We start from the raw sequence: 18,441 nt of genomic DNA, 5'->3' as shown, positions 1-18,441 counted from the left end.
AAGGGTGAAAATCTGGATTCAGATTATTTTTGGTCATCTGCTTGACCAGAACTTTTTTCATCAAATTGGGGATCAGAATGTTTTTTTAGAAACAAACCATAAACCCACTTGAAGTTAAATGGCCGTTTCCTAATATATTTTTACCACAAAACAGTGGATTAAGCACGACGGTGACGAGTCTTTGTAAAGTTTATCTTGTTAACGTTATTAATTTGCGGCCGATTTTATAACAAACAACTCGTCGATTAAGCACAATAACCTTTTTTCTATATAGATTAGACCGTTGTTTTTCTCGATTGAATGGTTTTACACTAGTAATTTTTGGGGCCCTTTACAGCTTGCAGTAGTCCAGTTGAGAAGGGTAATGATAGAATAAGAAAATAAGGAGAAATCTATCTTTCTTCTGTCTATTGATGTTCCGTCATTGTGCCCGATGTCAGATACCATCGAGTCCGAACAAATTTTGTCGGTGTGGTTTAGACACAGTGTTATAGCTTGCTTTTCGGTATGAGCCAAGGCTCCATGTTGAAAACCGCACTTTGACCTATAACGGTTTACTTTTATAAATTGTTACTTGGATGAAGAGTTGTCTCATTGGCACTCATACCACATCTTCCTATATCTATTGAAATTAACAGACTAACAAGGCGTTTTTTTTTTAATTGTACACGTGCTAAACAAAAAAAAAAAAAAAAAAAAAAAAACCACGGCTCCTGGACAGACGGTTATATCGGGTGGACTTATTACCCACAAGTAGAATCGTGCACATATATCATGACTTTTGTTCACCCCTGAGGAACCTCAAAATTTATGAAAATTACTATTGCTGTTAAACGGTAGGATGACATTTGCAAACCAACATTAAGCAGACATAAATGGTTGTCTCGGCCATAATTGTATGTATGATAATACAGATAATAAATATAATTTGAGGAAAACATATGCCATTAACATTACAAAATAGACAGTCATACATACACCTGCATAATGTTTATATATTTGTTACAAACCCGCTTAGTAAAATATATATATTTTCTACCGTCAAATCCCGAGTTGATGACGGCAAATCTTCATGTTCAGTACGGTTGTTCCTTATTTTATTCTAAACTATTAATTTATTGCTTTGTTATTTTTTTCTAATTCAAAAGGTAATACCTTTGGTTAGCTTGCTTGCTAGCTGAACCGTGAAGTCATTATTAGGTAAGGTATACTACCCTCCTTTCGAAGTAGTCTAGGCCTACAGATAAATAGATTGCTTGTATGTCGGACTAGTCTACTCTTAAAGGTGTGTAGTTTACCAAACCTCATAAGGATTTCACGGTTCAGCTAGCAAGCAAGCTAACCAACGATATTAACTTTAGCTACACACTCAATGAAATCGGCTGTAATTTTCTATGAAGTGCTGTGTACTATTATTTGTCTGTTTGGCTTTTTTCAGCTATGGCGTTGTCAGTTTGGTTTCGATCTTTGAGTTTGATCTGCTTACCATTCCGGAGCACATGAGATCACCTCAAGTTTGGCGGGGTTCTTGTTACTTAGTTTTTAGTTTTCTATGTTGTGTTTTGTGTACCATTATTTGTCTGTTAGTCTTTTTCTTTTTTAGCCATGGCGTTCTCAGTTTGTTTTCGATCTATGATTTTGAATGTCTCTCTCATATCTTTCGACCCTCTTTTGTCTTATCTCTATTTTACTATGAATATACATGTTATTGTCTTTTTGTGTTCGACGCATGGATTTTGATTGCCTCCTACTTGAAGCCCCTTTAAAGTTGAGCACATTTGCTAATTGCTATTAATAATCAGTCAATATTTCGGTTGGAGGTCGGATCTCAATCTTGTTATTTGAGATAACTACACACATACAAATTCCAGAAGACATCTATACACTAACATGCATACGTTGTCCTTCAACAATTATGTAGACAATGTGTCAAAGCTCTTAATTCAATCGTGTTAATAGAAGTTTTGACAACTATTATATATAACTAATTACGTTAATTAAAAAAGACTACTAGTATACACCAATTGCCATTGATACCAAATTTACTACAATACAAAAGACCATGGTATTTCAGACGATCTGAGTTATATATTCTTCTGGCGTAAATCCGTCACTACTGCAGTGCGGTCTTCAGGGCACAGAAAAGGGGGGGGGGGTCTCTTCCTATATGAAGGTGTATATATATGTGCCGCTGAAATGGCCATTTTTGATACGTCATATATACATGTATCAATGGGGTGCAATTTTACCGAGGAAATATATCAATAGGTAGTAATTGACCAATTTTGATAAATCAATGGGTCATAATGTTTCACAGCTGTGCGACGACATTCAAACTCTTTCAGTAAAGATCGTTGCACAAAAAAATATATGTATAGGTAGGGATTTCATAATTATTCAGTATATATGTATGGGGTGTTTTTTAAATACCAGCTGCACAACTCTACCCCAAATCCCATGTTGAGTCCACCCCACAGTGTCTGCATGGCCGCCACAAGCTAAACGAATGCACACAGAAACTAATTTGTAGGTGGGTCACATAAAATAAGTATATGTAAGCATTTTTACTTTTATTTATTAGAAAATCACCTGAATATGTTGAATGATTTTCCCAAAATTTAGTAGAAAATAATATGCTATGTTCATTAACATGGAACTGTTACGTGAGTCGGTTCCTTCTACAAACGAAACAGCAGATTCTTGCAGCAACTTGTCGCATCTCTTTGTCTATCAACCACAAATATGGTCGTACAATAGATGGTACTAGCGACAACATATAAAGAATATGCGGTACACTATACATCGTGTCTTCATTCAGACAATCAGAACAAAAGTGGAGAATGCAGTCTGGTACTGTGCAGAATAATGTGACAATGGTGATGATGATTACAGCAATACATGATGACGTTATGTAAGTTAGACAAGCACTACATCCATTGCTATCACGCATAGCAGATTTATTGTCCATGTTTTCAGAAGTGTTTGTGGAAAGTCTTCGTCTCCTGTTGATTAATACAATTGATAAAATAATACAAAATGGCAGAAATATAGTATTTTGCATAACGTCAAAAACTGACACGGCTATGATCTTGTTTGATTCATAATTTTGTGAATAACGACAAAACGAATAATCTTTCTTATCCGTTTCTGTGAGGTTTGTAATTGTGACAATATCGTTTGATACAAGAACTGGTACTGCAACTATGTATGCAGCAACGAATGGCAACGTCAGCAGGAAACCATGAATGCAGAACACTGCAACCTTGTGACAACGAGTAGTCTCCTTTATGATTCGGTCGCAAATCAAAGCACACAGTGAAAAGGAGATGAAAAAAAGATGACTCGCTGAAACATATTTTGTTATGTAGCAAAATACGTCACCATAGTACCACGCATGCCTTGGATCCTTTAATTCAAGAACTGCAAATGCCAAAACAACTCCAAAAATAAGATCACCGATTGAGCATATTAAGATTTTAATATGGAATAGACTATAGCGTAGTCTAGTACAACCGATCATCAAGGCAGTCAAGAGATTCGATGTGATAATAAGTGAGTCAAGTATACTGTAGCCAATGACTAAAATTAATGTGGCTCTTCTTAATGTTGTCGAAGGGTCCTCTTCCTCTACGGCGTCTTCTTTCCCGAAGAGCTTAAAAGAGTCAAAAGGATTTCCGGATTTTCCCCAGCCAAAACTCCACCGAGAGCTTTCAGTTGTACTCATTTTTATCAAAAATAAATTCTAAAATAAAAAAAATATGGATGAACTCGATACATTAATCATGCAATATGAGGACGAAAAACAAATTACCATGTCTCAAACGGGTTTTTCAAATTTAAATTGAATACTTTAGCTCTTTATACAAATGTTATAGTATAGCTGGTTCTGTTTCCATTGTCTAATTTTGTTTGTGTTAGAAAATATAACATACGTACAACATCGAATACGACAATTAGATCACTTTCCACAATTCAGCTCATTTCTCACAAAATGTTTGATAGTACATAAATAAATCGAACGATATGTAACTTTTATCTTTAAGTTCTGTTTACAAAAATAAAGTAAAAACAGATTTTCCTCTGAAGAAACCTACTTAGCAATGACTCAAAAATGTTAATTTGCTGCCATATATGACGTAAAGCATACCTCCTTTTGGAAGCCTTATAAGTCACGTATTGATATTGACACAGGTTAGCTGTTTGCAATATGAAGAATATAAACAATCAAACACTACTAAAGTTTTTTTTTTAATTTTATTTATGTCTTACTAAACTGATTGGAATTAAACAACTTTAATGTTTCTAATTTTGTTCAAGCATATTTTACTTTCAGATAATAAGTTCACAAATTAATATGACAACGGTTTGATTTCTAAGCAACACACCGGAAATTATACAGATCGATGCATTTCCCGTGACATGCTCCTTATGTTAACTACATGAACTATATGAGTCCAGCTTTAGAAAACAATTCACCAAACTTTCCGGATAAACTCATGCTTATTATTTTTTTTAAGTACCGTTTGTTGATGCATGATAAATGTACTACTGTTTGGTCATAAAGCTCGAGAAATTTATACATCCCTGCTTTAACGTGTCTTAATTTGGATGTTCCTGATGAAGGCAAATCCAGAAAATGTAAAAATACAAGATTACAGAACGCTATACGAAATGCTGGTTAGTGTTAAATTCAGTGTTTAATTTAGGAAGGAAATCCAATTGAAAAATCGTAATATATTGCATTTTTATCCACAAAGAAATCTACATGAAATTCTTGATACTATATTATAATACGTATTCTATATAGATAAATGATTTTCTTTACCTTTTGACATTTCACGATAAGTTCATATATAAAAAGCTATACATTGATTCCAAAAATATCACAACACATTAAAAGTGTTTAGTATCTTTAAAATACACATTAAAAAGAAATATTAACACTGTCATTTTATGTACCACTTCAAGTAAACAAAACAATCTACATGCTTATACATGTCAGTTTGGTGTTCAACTGTTTATGACCTTAATTACTGTACAATAATAGAACCATTGGTATGACCTCTTCTTTCTAACTAAAAAGGATACCAATCTTTGACACATTCCCCATTTCTCTTCTCAATTTTACTAGTATTGTAAAACATTATTTATCCGTTGGAATTGATTTTGGACTGGCTTTCAGCAAAGTCGGAAAAGAGAAAAATAAAAACTTCAAACATCAGTTTACATAAAACTTCATAGAAAACTAAAAACACAAACCACACCCAAAACAAGTGATGATCGTCATTAAGTGCCCAGAAAAGGTAAGCAGATCATGCTCCACATGTGTTACCAGTCGTATAACACGTGACAATTAAAAAGTTGGTAATAAGTCATTCAGTGATGTAACAATCGAAAAAGAAAAATAAGTCCACAAAACAACACACTTAAACGTGATTAATCCAACTAAAATCGATAGTGAAATAAAGTGCCCTGCAAGGGTAGGGAGCCTCTGCTCCACTAATATTACTAATGGTGTTACTTATTTAAAGTTAAATTTTGGTAATATGTCGCATTCTGTAATGATACCAAAAAATGTACAAATGGACAGCTATACAGGTGACACGGTAGTATTTCCTGGCCCATAAGGGATAATGATAGCCTTTTTAGAATTTTCACCACTTTCTAAAGCTGCCAAAATTTCTACAATCACAGTTAACTGAAGTACTTTTTATTACTATTCAGAAATGAATTTAAATGTGTATCATGACCGTTTACTTTTTTTGCTATTTTTGAAAACCTAAGGCCACTAGTGCATTTGGGTCTTTTATCGTGCAGTGAATACAAAATTAAAAAAAAATCTCAAAAATTCATTTTCATCTGTATGTAAAATTATTTCATATTTTCTACACCCGATTCATCCCTCAGTTTGGAAAAGTATGTTCAGTTGATACTATGTTTTTTGTCCAAAAAAAACTGTTAAGATACGTTGACTTAGGTAGGGTACACAAAAGAGTAACGTAAATTCTGGAATGCAAATACTACCGTGCTACCTACATAAGCTTTTCCGTAGGAAAGGGACTTTCAGTAGTAAAAACTCATAAAAGATAACAGGGTTAAACATTGTTATAATCTTATCTATTTTTGCATATATATGCAGTTTGTCTGTAGAGTGTCTATATGCCATTTTGTTTTCTTTAATGAAATTGTTATTATTTAAAAAAGCAATTAAGATTTTATAACATAGTGTAGACTGCTGTACCCCTATTTTAGACATTTTTTCGTATTATGTCTATTTGTTTTGGTCTTACATAACGTTGTTGTCAATATAACGGACTTCTATGCGACTGGCATACAAGTGAAAGGTTTAGCTACATAGAAAACCAGGTTTTAACCACCTTTTTTTCTACACAAGGAAATGCCTGTAGCAAGTCAGACATATGACGAATGCTTTCCGTTTGTTTGATGTGTTTGAACTTTTGATTAAGGACTCTCCGTTTTGAATATCTCTTGGAATTTCGGTATTTTATTCGTTACGCCAAACGTCAAACGCGCAATTCATCACCGGAATTCGAATCTTTACAATTGGGAAGCCGAATTATGAACAAAGTTGAAGAGCTAAAAACGAAAATTATTGGATTTTATGGTAGTTTGTTTTGGCTCCGAATATGCAAGAAGCATTTTCTGCTATACGTTAGATAAAAGGAGACCAAACAATCCATCGTGTACTGTAGGCCTGTAGACGCACTTTAACATTAAGTATAGAATACAAATTCAATCATACCATTCAGTGAACAAAAATAAAAAAAGTTTGAAGCTGAATGTTCCTTTAATTTAATAAGTGATTTAAAACAAGTAAATACATAAAAAAGGGAATGAAACATGACAATGGGAGACACTCGATTATACTGATAACAATAACACTACCAATATTACTGCAACATATGCGCATTTTGACAACCTAAGACTCTTCAGGGATGCCCGAAGTCAAACTTTGAAAATGTAAAACCTGATACAAACGATGAAGAACTGATCAAACTAAAAAGAACATGAATTATAGCAAAATCCGGATAAGGAATTTCAGATGTTTATAACAATGACTTGCTTAATTAAAAGTTCAATAAAACTTATAACTGACAAGACCGCCATAACATGCAGCGAAAACTATGATTGCAATGGTCAGAAATGTGGAAATTATAAGTTAATGAGATGCGCTGAATAGATGTTAGGTAATATATTGCAAATCAGACCACCATAGTACCTCTTTCTTCTTTTTTTTTTTTTTTTTTTTTTTTTTTTTTTATCAAACAATGACATTCTTTGAAATGGCAGAAAAATCCCGAATATGATGTCTTCCACATATCAAGCAAACGACTTTGTGACGTAGTCTGTCTGCTGCAGACGACAAGAAAAATATATACGTAATCCACAAGTTTAATCAAGGAATCAATTACAGCGTAGCATATCCCTAATATTTATATTGAAGACAGCAACATGCATAAGCTGTATCAATATATATTGCACCAGTAGATGTTCATAATGTGACATAATTTGTAATTCAAATAAAACTTACAGCTGTTAGATGCCAATCTCGTCCAAAGCTGTTTTGATCACATACAGCGGAAACTATTTAAATTTTTTAAATGTAACGAGTCTTCACATTATAGTGATTATAGTGATTATGATGGGGGTTCTGAAGGGGAAGTTTTACAATAACAAGTAATTTCGCTATACAGCTGAATTTTCAGAAATATTAAATATCACTTCCAAACAGTCAGATGACTATTCATTTCAGACATTTAAATACTCTTATGTTTTAATTTTGCACTTTTTTTTACATGCATGTCTATACACATGTAGATTTTGAACAGATGCAAGATCATGTACGTAATGTCTGTTTTTTTTCTTTGTATGCTCATCATATGAGCAAAACGAAATCAGAGATCTATATTTTAATTAAGCAGTGAACAGATGAAAATCAATAGAAAAAGATAATTTACCAGAAGTAAGATATACTTCAATCATACAAATAAAAAATCGATTAATTGTGAACGAAAAAAGACAACTAGCCGTATATTGTAAGTTATATCTAATCAGTATATAGGTTTGTCATTGAATAGAAGTTCGTATATATTATATTAGTCTCCAATGAAAGAAATAATCTAGAATATTATTTCCACTCGAAAAAATATTACAGCTAGTATTTGTTCCTATCGGAATAAATGATATAGCTTATTTGTTCCAATTGGGACAGATACTATTGCCTTGTTTATACCAAATCTTCTGAAGGAACTGCTTATCATATATTAACAAGGGAAATGCACATTTTATTTTATTGCTGGTTTATTTGTGAATCCATTCTTCCTTTCTAAAGCTGAAAATGTTCATATATATACAATCCACTACTAAACTCTCATCTAGCGAACTATCTGTTTTGCCTTGCATTAACGGTACCAGAAAAGACTTATTTCTTTTTATCATTTTCGCAACAACGGCAACAAATGTGTCTCACGAAATTTCGCATGTCAACATCAAAAAGCCACAAATACGGCCGTGCCACCGATGGTATAAGCGATAGAACATACACGTACTGTCGTATTGCGTCATTCGTTGTTCGAGTCTCGTTTTCAGAAAGACAATCCGGTGAACAGAAATATAGAACACTGTGCGGTATTGTGCATACAACCGTGACAATAGTAACTATAATCACTGCAATGCTGGACGACATCAACTTCGTTCCGTCTACGGAAACTACCGAGTGATTCGTGGTCTCATCTTCGTCATCTTCAATGTCTTGAATCGTCTGACGTTTCCTATAACGGCAAATGACCAAAATGACGAGTAGAAACAAAGCTGGAAGAAAAATAGTATTAAGAAGAATTTCAGTGACAACTACGGCTAGAATTTTCTTCTCTCTGTAATCCTTCGAAGTCTCACAAAATGCATATTTATCATCTGAGACGGTAAAATTTGGAAATGATACGATGTTGTTTCGAGCAAGAACTGGAATAAGTCCAAAATATATGCCGGCAAATGGTAGTAAAAACAGCAGCACGTGACAACTAATAAAACAACATCTTCGTTTTAAAATAGATTTTAAGATTCGATCAGAACACAACGAACATAGGGCTAATGCTATGAACATGAGATGAGTTGACGAAATATAATGCGAAATGTTGCAAAATAGTTCACCATAGTACCACGCTCTTCTTTTATCCAAGGAAGACATAATTTGAAATGGTAGAATGATCCCGAATATGATGTCTCCGACAGAACAAATGACAATTTTCCAGCAATAGACTTTGCGTCGTAGTTTTGTGCAGACGATAAGCATTATAATCGACAAATTTGAAAGAAGAATCAGGGAAACTATTACGGTGTAACATATGCCTAGTATTTCACTCGACGACATGTCGTTCTCGTGGTTATAATCGGTCTTTTTATCGTCTTCATTTAACAAATTCCCAAAGAAATCATCCCATTTTGAAGACTTTTTTGTTGTCATACTGCTTTTGAATAACTGTCTGAAAAAGATCATTCATTTAAATAAACTACTTACAAAACAAAAAAGCTACTGTGGATTCATTCATTTTCGTGGGAATCAATATTTGTGGATTGAAGTCGACCTGCGTTTTTGTTGATATTTGATTTCGTGGTTTTGCCAATCACTTCATCCAAAGCCTATATAAAGCTTATTATTCGTTGATCATTTCAATTTGTGGTTCACCTGTACCCACGAAACCCACGAACATTGGTATCCAACGAATAATAATGAATCCACAGTACATTCTTTGATATTAATATTTCATCTAACTTAATGAATATTCAGATATTAAAGCCAGTCCCATACTTCTGTATTTAAAAGAGAACTTTGCAGTGATGAAATTTATAAGTATGAATCTCGTGCATCGCTTTTAACCATTAAAGAATGTATTGGTCCCACACTTTTCTTTTGTTCAATCTTTTAAAGACATGTTTAATTTTAGGATTTAATAAGATATTGCTGGAACAACTACAAGGTTAAACAATATATAGATAACACGTAGCTGAGAGAGTGATAGAGCAGATTGTCACCCTGAGAAAACATTGTCAACCAAGTCACAAAGCCAAGATTGGCAATGGTTTTTCGAGGGGTACCAATCTGCTCTATCAGCCTCTCATCAATGTGTTATTTAGTTTATTATACTGAATGTTCTCTTATAATTTTCTATTGAAGTTGAATTTCAAATTCAAATTCAAAGTTTTTAACTATGACGTCAAGTAAATACAGGTATTAGAAAAATCAATGGAAGTGAAGAAAGATGTATCATGTATTTTTATTCATTTTGAGTTCTAAGTAAAAACGTAGATCTTAAGCAATGTATTTAATTACTTGATGTAAATTCAATTTATTGTCCTTTAAAATGTCGTTTTGTGATTGGTCTGCACGAGAGGATGACATTCAAAAAATTGTCTCCCGCTCATGGAATAGAGTAAATTAACTCCCTCGTATCAGCCTGTATCATAAATATAGTTGTACACTGTTAGCCCCAAAGAGTATGAATTATTATAGCAAAAAAAAAAAAAAAAATGCACACGTATCAGTATATTGTTTAATAAGAATAATTCAACAGTAAAAAGATTTCAGAAGAATAGTTCACGAATATTCATTAATCTGAATCCTCTTTATACTATAGTAAGAATAGTATCCATTTCTTAGATTTCAGTCAGCGCTGCTCTCAATTGTACTTAATGTCCAGACACTGTGGCCTCAAAAATCGATTAAATGACATAACACGTTAAAATATCTAAAATATGCATCAATATTTTGTTGCCCTTTCATAATTATTATCGTTCGTAACTGTGCTTGTTGGCCATAAGTCTCTGAAAATAAAGCTTAAGAGTTAACTATCGACTACATTTATAGCTGGTATGAAGCTACGGACATTGCTAGTAAATATAATATAAAGAAATTTTCGTCATGAATATGTTTGTTCCCTTAATAAAACAAGTGAAATAAACAAAACTAAGCCTCAGTAAAGTGGAGCACCACTTTTGGCTGTTTGATGCATAAATACGCATACACGTCCTGTTGGAAAGAAGATGTCTGACAACAACTTTGACGTTTTCGAAATTAATCTCATTTCCTCCCAGCTATTATGATTGTAGAACCTACCAATTGTACATTGTAAATAAATTTGTTTTCGTTCAGAGAATGCATGATGTATTTGCCAATGGAAGTTAAACAACCAGTCAATCGAATGTCGATAACTGTTCATTACATTCACTTAAATACCAGGACAAAATCACCTTTCCGTTATTCTAGGAAGGCTTAAATTTCGAATTAAACAATTAAATTTCGAATTGGACAAAATAAATTTATACAAGCTTTAGCGAGTACGACTCGTATTTCTAGAATAACGATGAGAAACACACGTGTTATTAAAGTATAGAACGCCTTAAACATAAAGTTTTTGAACATCTTAATTTAATAGAATAACTTAAACATACGGGATTTATCAATTATTAATGACACAAAGGCCATGGAATACCCAAAAAGTAATGGAAAAGCGCTTTTATTGCTGGTCTTCATCATAAAGTCACAGCGAGGACATCAACGTTGAAAAAAATCTTTCACCCCAATTAATGTAAGTCCAATAATTAAGGTCCCTGGGAACGATTGAGCGGATTCTTGTTAGATGACGACCCCGCGCCATCTGTACATTGAAGAACACGAGCACATACATTATATCATACTATGATTTGGAAACCTGACAATTAATCACCTGACTTTTTCTAATTTTTATCACAAGAAAAAAGCTAGGAGAACGTTGAGTTCACAGTTCACCGGGAATAACTAAATACTGTCGATTCATTATTTTTCGTGGAATATCGATTTTCGTACATTTCGTGGTTACAGTTGAACCACGAGTTGGAATGATTTACGAAATATAAATTTTGTAAAGACTTGTAAGCTGACTTTAGTAAAACCACGAAATCAAATATGCACGAAAATACAAAGTTTCCTCAATCCACGAAAATTGGTACCCACGAAAATTAATGAAAAAAAAAACTAGTGTCACATTAACAACTTACCTCTTACAAGCTTTGTTCAAGATAAAATGAGAAGAACGTTTATACTGCAACAGAGATATTTTTCCAAATGTTGCATGTCATCAAAACAGCTTTTTGATAATACAAACTATTTACTAGCTAGACAATAATGTAACGGAAACAGTTAACTTTATGACACAACTACTGTCATTATTCAATAGACTAAATTGGATAAGTTAAGGTCAAACGATAATGGTTTTGTTGCACCCAGATCTCATTTCAAATAATGATGAGAAACATCATCAAGTACCTACATTGCATGGGATGAATTCTAAACATCGTTTATATGTCTTCTGTGTGAAAAGCTGTCGCAATGTTATAACCATCATGACATTTTGTATGTGTTAAGCATAAACAATTGTTTTTGTTTCGACTTTAACGAAATCCCTTTTACCAATAGCATGAAAGAAGGTTTTCATCAATGTTGTATATATTTTTCACTTCCCTTCTGAAATAAATAAATGTTCTAACTCACGAAATAGAAAATCAAAAAAGTTCTAAAATAAAACATAATCAATTCGACCAATACCCAAAGCGCTCATTCTCTTAAAAGACGAATGATCGATGTAATAGGGCCTAGTCAGCCGTACATTGTGGTTTTTGGTTGTCAAGAAAAGTCATTTAATACACTTTGAAGTATTGGGTGATTTACAATATATTTTTATATAAAATATTGGTAAATTATTTTCAACAAGCTTTATCAAATACATGTATCAGTTAAAATGAAGAAATACAAAAATTGTAGCATATAAACATGACATTTGGTTGTCTTGTCGTTATTGATGACTTGATGTCCCCGAGGGTATCACCAACCCAGTAGTCAATACTTCGTTGTTGACATGAATATCTATAATGTGGTCAATTTTATAAATTTCCTGTTTATAAAACTTTGAATTTTTCGAAAAACTAAGGATTTTCTTATCCCAGGCATAGATTACCTTAGACGTATTTGTCACAACTTTTTGGAATTTTGGATTTTAAATGCTCTTCAACTTTGTTCTTGTTTGGCTTTTAATATATTTCGATATGAGCGTCACTGATGAGTCTTATGTAGACGAAACGCGCGTCTGGCGTACTAAATTCCTGGTACCTTTGATAACTATTTACCATTGTGTTGCCTGGCCTTCTTCAACCAATTATTTGTATTGGCTTTCCTTTCGGTGAAAGTAACATTTTTTCTATGGAAAATATATATCGATTACTCCCCTTTGAACAAAGTTGACGGCGATTGAATCCTTATTATCTTTTATACAAAACGATACCTTGACCTTATATCAACCTTCAATGGAGATTTTATGTTTGTTATTAAAGCTCTGCAATTAAATCGCAGTTTCATATAAAGATGGATGATATTTTAATAATTTGTAATTGATCAATACAAGGCGAATTCAGAATTTAAGGTTGAGCGTAACGGAAAAAGAGAACACTGTTAATACAGTTTACATTGTTTTTTTATTCAAAAAAGTAAAACAGTATAATATATTCTATTGAGAAATGCAAAGAGTGCAGTCCCTTCCCCTGAATCAAACCCTACGATGGATGTGTAAATTTCCATTAGACAAGACAATGTTGACGGATCCTATTGCTGTAGTTTTGTATATATGTAATAAAATTGAGAATGGAAATAGGGAATGAGTCAAAGAGACAACAACCCAACAAAAAAGCAGATAACAGTCGAAGGCCAATTACACATAGGATAAATTAAATCAAGCAAAACTGTTCAGTTTGACTATTAATTATTTAATGTTCAATTGTTGCTATTTCTTTTTGTGAAACTTTGGCATTATGTTTTGATATTACTTCATAACAAATACAAGAAATATTTTCAAGGGCTACTTGAACATAATACTTATCAGAAAATAAAAACAAAGTACACAAATAGATAATAAAAAAGATATTGAAAAAACGGCTATGGTACTCTATTTTTGGAATAAGAAATTCCTTAGTTTTTCCAAAAATTCAAAGTTTTGTAACAGGAAATTTATAAAAATGACCATATTATTGATATTCATGTCAACACCGAAGTGCTGACTACTGGGCTGGTGATACCCTCAAGGACGAAACGTCTACCAGCAGTGGCATCGACCCAGTGGTGTAAATAGTTATCAAGGGTACCAGGATTATAATTTAATACGCCAGACGCGCGTTTCGTCTACATAAGAGTCATCAGTGACGCTCAGATCAAATTTGTTATAATGCCAAACAAGTACAAAGTTGAAGAGCATGCATTCAGGACCCAGAATTCAAAAAAGTTGTGCCAAATACGGCTTAGGTGATCTATTCCTGGGATAAGAAAATCCTTAGTTTTTCGAAAAATGCAAAGTTTTATAATAGGAAATTTATAAAAATGACCATATAATTGATATGCATGTCAACACCGAAGTGATGACTACTGAACTGATGATGAACATGAATTTCAAAGTTTGAAACATCCACAAGGAAGAAAACTAAGCTTTATAAAAATAGCAGAATGAAAGTGTTCATCATTCTTTTTATTGCAGTCATAATACAATATTTTACTTTCATAAAAATATACTCGTAATAAATAACCCAACTCGAATAACATCAAATGATGGACAGGTTGAATTAAAATGTCAATTTTGTCCATATTTAATCAGAATTGTCATATACAAACAGACCTTGAACGTGTCAAATAGCGCTATGAAATAATCATTATGGCTGATTTATAGACTATTAGGTCACTTTTGGTCACATAGCTCCTACCGTGTTTACTTATCATTCAAATGTTATGATTAAGATCAAGGTAAAGCTAGAAAAGCGCCTGAATCGCACACAAGATTCACACGAGACTTATACAATTTTACTTCCACAGATCATTTCAAGCTTCAAAAAATAATTAAACAAAAGTTTTTAAAGACGTTCGTTCAAGTAGGTCACTTTATAATACAAGCAGTAGATTTTTCTTGAGCAACCGTAGTCAGATAATCTTGCGATATTATAGTATTACTAAACAAATGTTAAATTATTGATCATAAAAATACATGTCGACCTTTTTACGGATGCCTTGTAGATACAAGGAAATATATGACATCTCTGTCGAACTGCAAATAATATATTCTATCGACATTGATGACTATATTATTGCCTTACACTCTCGAATTTGGATTGTTTTTGTTTTTATAAGCATGGATTTTCGTGATATGTTTTATTGAACCAATCGTTTGTTGTTTCCTTTTTTTAGTTTCATTAATTATTCGGTAAGAATATATTAACATGTTAATGGGTAATGACTTCGTTTTTCTTTGGTTTCTGAACTATTAATCTACTTAAAATTGTGGTAAAAAGATATAGAACTATATTATGTTAAGGTTTGATAAACTTTTTCAAGCCATATGTTTTTTTCCCTATGTTAATAGCTTTGTTATACGAAAAAGGTTGATTGAACGTAACAAAATACATTACCTTGTAACAACAAACTTTATATCATATTGTCGTCGATCTCTCTATGCCTCTAGTGTCCAAGACGTTCAGTGTAGTTTTTTCTTGGAATGTCCTGTAGCAAGTCAGAAAAATGACCATTGTTATATTATATTTCGTTTCTGTGTGTGTTGCATTTAGGTGTTGTGTTTCTGTTGTGTCGTTGTTCTCCTCTTATATTTGATGTGTTTCCCTCGGTTTTCGTTTCTACGCCGGATTTGTTTTTTTTCTCAATCGATTCATGAATTTCGAATTGCGGTATACTACTGTTGCTTTTATTTATTGTATATTCAAAAACTTTTGTAAAAATTAAAGACAAACAATGTATGATCTGACGTCCAGAATATCACGTTTTCTACATATCGATGAAATACCATATCGATATCTTCTGTCAATTTTAATCATCGGTCGCCAAGTCCGAAATTTGATTGGAATAAGTTCTTTTCATCTTCACTTTTCTTGTGTTATAATCCGTTGTAATACATAAGAAAATGCCTGTACCGAGCCAGGAATATGACAGTTGTTATCCATTCCTTTGATGTGTTTGATGTGTTTGAGCTTTTGATCTTGCCATTTGATAAAGGACTTTCCGTTTTGAATTTTCATCGGAGTTTAGTATTTTTGTGATTTTACATTTTTTGTAGTGCAATACATCCATACACGTTAAACGAAAGATACAGAAAATGTGATTATGTTCAATATACTTGATCAATCAATCAATCAATAGGCCAATTTATACCTGAATTATTTGAGTAATAGTCAATTGTACAAGGGGATACTCAATATTTTCTTTTTGTTTTTTAAGCCCTTATACTTTACTATTTACCACTGTCACTTGCATATTCCTAATTCATTGGGTATTTACTTGCTTGCAGCATGGAAGCCTAATTTCTACAACATTTAAAATCATAAAAAAGGCATAAACAGGGTAGCCAAAATTTGCAAGGCAGAGTGCAACTCAAGTTGAATTACGTTATTTAATAACGAAAAACTGCACATTGGAATGTTAATTAGTGAGAATGAATTTATGTTTACCTCTATTAACTTGTACTGTTATACTCTGCTAAAAAGGCTAAATATATTTAAGGCAGAATCAGACTTATAAGTCACGAAGAAAAGACATTCATCAAAATACAAGTGCTCCAAAAGTATTATCATATACTGAAACTTAAATGGGATCGTTTGTTTAATGTTCAATGTATCTTCGTTCGTGTGTCCACACATTTTGTAACCTGCAACCTGTTTTGTTTACCATTTTTTTTGTTTACAATTTCATATAATCTCTTTATGTATGCCATTACTATTATTCTTGCTTCTGCTATTTTGTGAATTTCACAGAAACATCTGTTTTAATTACATTATCTACAAAAAAGAAAAAAAATATCCTCCGAAACCACAGTTTGGATTTAAATTTGTTTCAAAATTTACACAGCGTAATGAACATCCCTGTTTAATTTTTGCGTAAATATTTCTTTTATAGCAAAAAAAAAAAAAATAAAATAAAAATACATTTTTCACATTTACTCTGACAATTATGTTTATATGACATAGAAACCAAAGAACAAAAATAATCGAAAATCCTTAGTTTTAAGAAAATATTCAAAGTTATGAAACCTTACTGTGAATTTTTCAGTGGCTACTTAAGCTTGGTGAGCACTTACATATTTTGTTTTGTTTCAGCTTTAGCTTGTTTTGTCGATTTCTCCTGACACTGACCTCACCCTAATTCTTTAGTTGCAATTCATTAAATATTTCAAAACGAAATAGTCAACACTGCATTAATTTGTCAATAAAAGGTTCATTGATCCTTTTTTATATCCACATTTTGTACGTGAATATATTGAAGCATTAAAAAGTTACCCCCTTTTATCAATTAAAATAATAAGGTATACCACATGTGTTATTCTTTTTTTATGACATTTTCATGTTTCCATAATAATAAATGCCGCTTTAATTGACCAACCGTCAATTACATAGACAACATAATGGTTATTTTTCTTTCTTAATTTCATAAAAATATTTTTTCTCAAAATATAGGGACAATTAAGTTGTCAAACACACATTTGTCACCAAGGTCAGGATTTTAAGATTTGTTTTCAATTATTTTAAGACAAACTTTCTATTTTAAGAATGTTTGTAGACACTTGGTCAACAAATAATCGTACATCAACGAGGAAACTATCTTTCCTAACACACAGAAATGTAATTATAACTATTTTCTTTTCAAATTCCATAATATTAACTGTGCAAGTTATGTTCAGGTACTATTCAAGTTATGTTCGAATATTATGTTTAAATTATGTTCGGGGACAGTTCATGTAAAAGTATAATGCATCGCCGGAGGTGGACGAGGATATCCAGGGTTATACGAGTTGTCGGGAAATGTATCTATATGTAAGTGCAATAAATGCAACAGTAGTAAACCGGTGTTCAAAAGTCATACATGGATAGAAAGAAAACAAATCCGGGTTACAAACCAAAACTAAGGGAAACACATCAACTATAAGAGGAAAACAAATGTACAGCAGGAAAACTAAAGTGCAACAAAAACAAACGCCAACATACATAGAAACAAACTGTTTGATAATAACTGTCATATTCCTGACTTGTTACAGGCCATTTTAAAACCTTTTTATGACGTTCTTGTTAGATAGTCAAGAAACAGTACTCGTATGCTTTATAAAAGTCATTGGTCATTTTTTTTAACAAGTCGTGTAGAGCTTGACCAAAATCTTATTCAAAGTATCGGAAAACATGAAGTCAAATGTAGGTATCTGGCAGGTCCGAAATATGTTAAAATGTTAAAAGTCACCACCGGAAAGCTGTTGACTAAAAGACATTCTGTTCGAACCTTTAAGAAGAAAAGGACTGACGAAATGCTTTGAGGTTATTTAACACATTGGAATATTGAAAGTAGTGGCAGACGTTATA

The 18,441-nt window shown here is 32.5% G+C and overlaps 1 long non-coding RNA gene across 1 annotated transcript; it reads right to left on the bottom strand.

Moving 5' to 3' along the window:
* Nucleotides 1-2,555: 2,555 nt before the first annotated feature.
* On the bottom strand, nucleotides 2,556-12,173 carry LOC143056332 (uncharacterized). The gene is made up of 3 exons (XR_012972301.1): nucleotides 12,055-12,173; nucleotides 7,553-9,503; nucleotides 2,556-3,742 (listed from the first exon to the last, which is right to left on the bottom strand). It is a non-coding gene; the product is annotated as an uncharacterized LOC143056332 (long non-coding RNA).
* Between the last annotated feature and the right edge of the window lie 6,268 nt (nucleotides 12,174-18,441).

Source organism: Mytilus galloprovincialis, chromosome 13, assembly GCF_965363235.1.
Source record: "Mytilus galloprovincialis chromosome 13, xbMytGall1.hap1.1, whole genome shotgun sequence".
Taxonomy (NCBI): domain Eukaryota; kingdom Metazoa; phylum Mollusca; class Bivalvia; order Mytilida; family Mytilidae; genus Mytilus; species Mytilus galloprovincialis.
The sequence above is the reverse complement of the archived record's forward strand: the minus strand, read 5'-3'. Positions and strand labels throughout refer to the sequence as shown.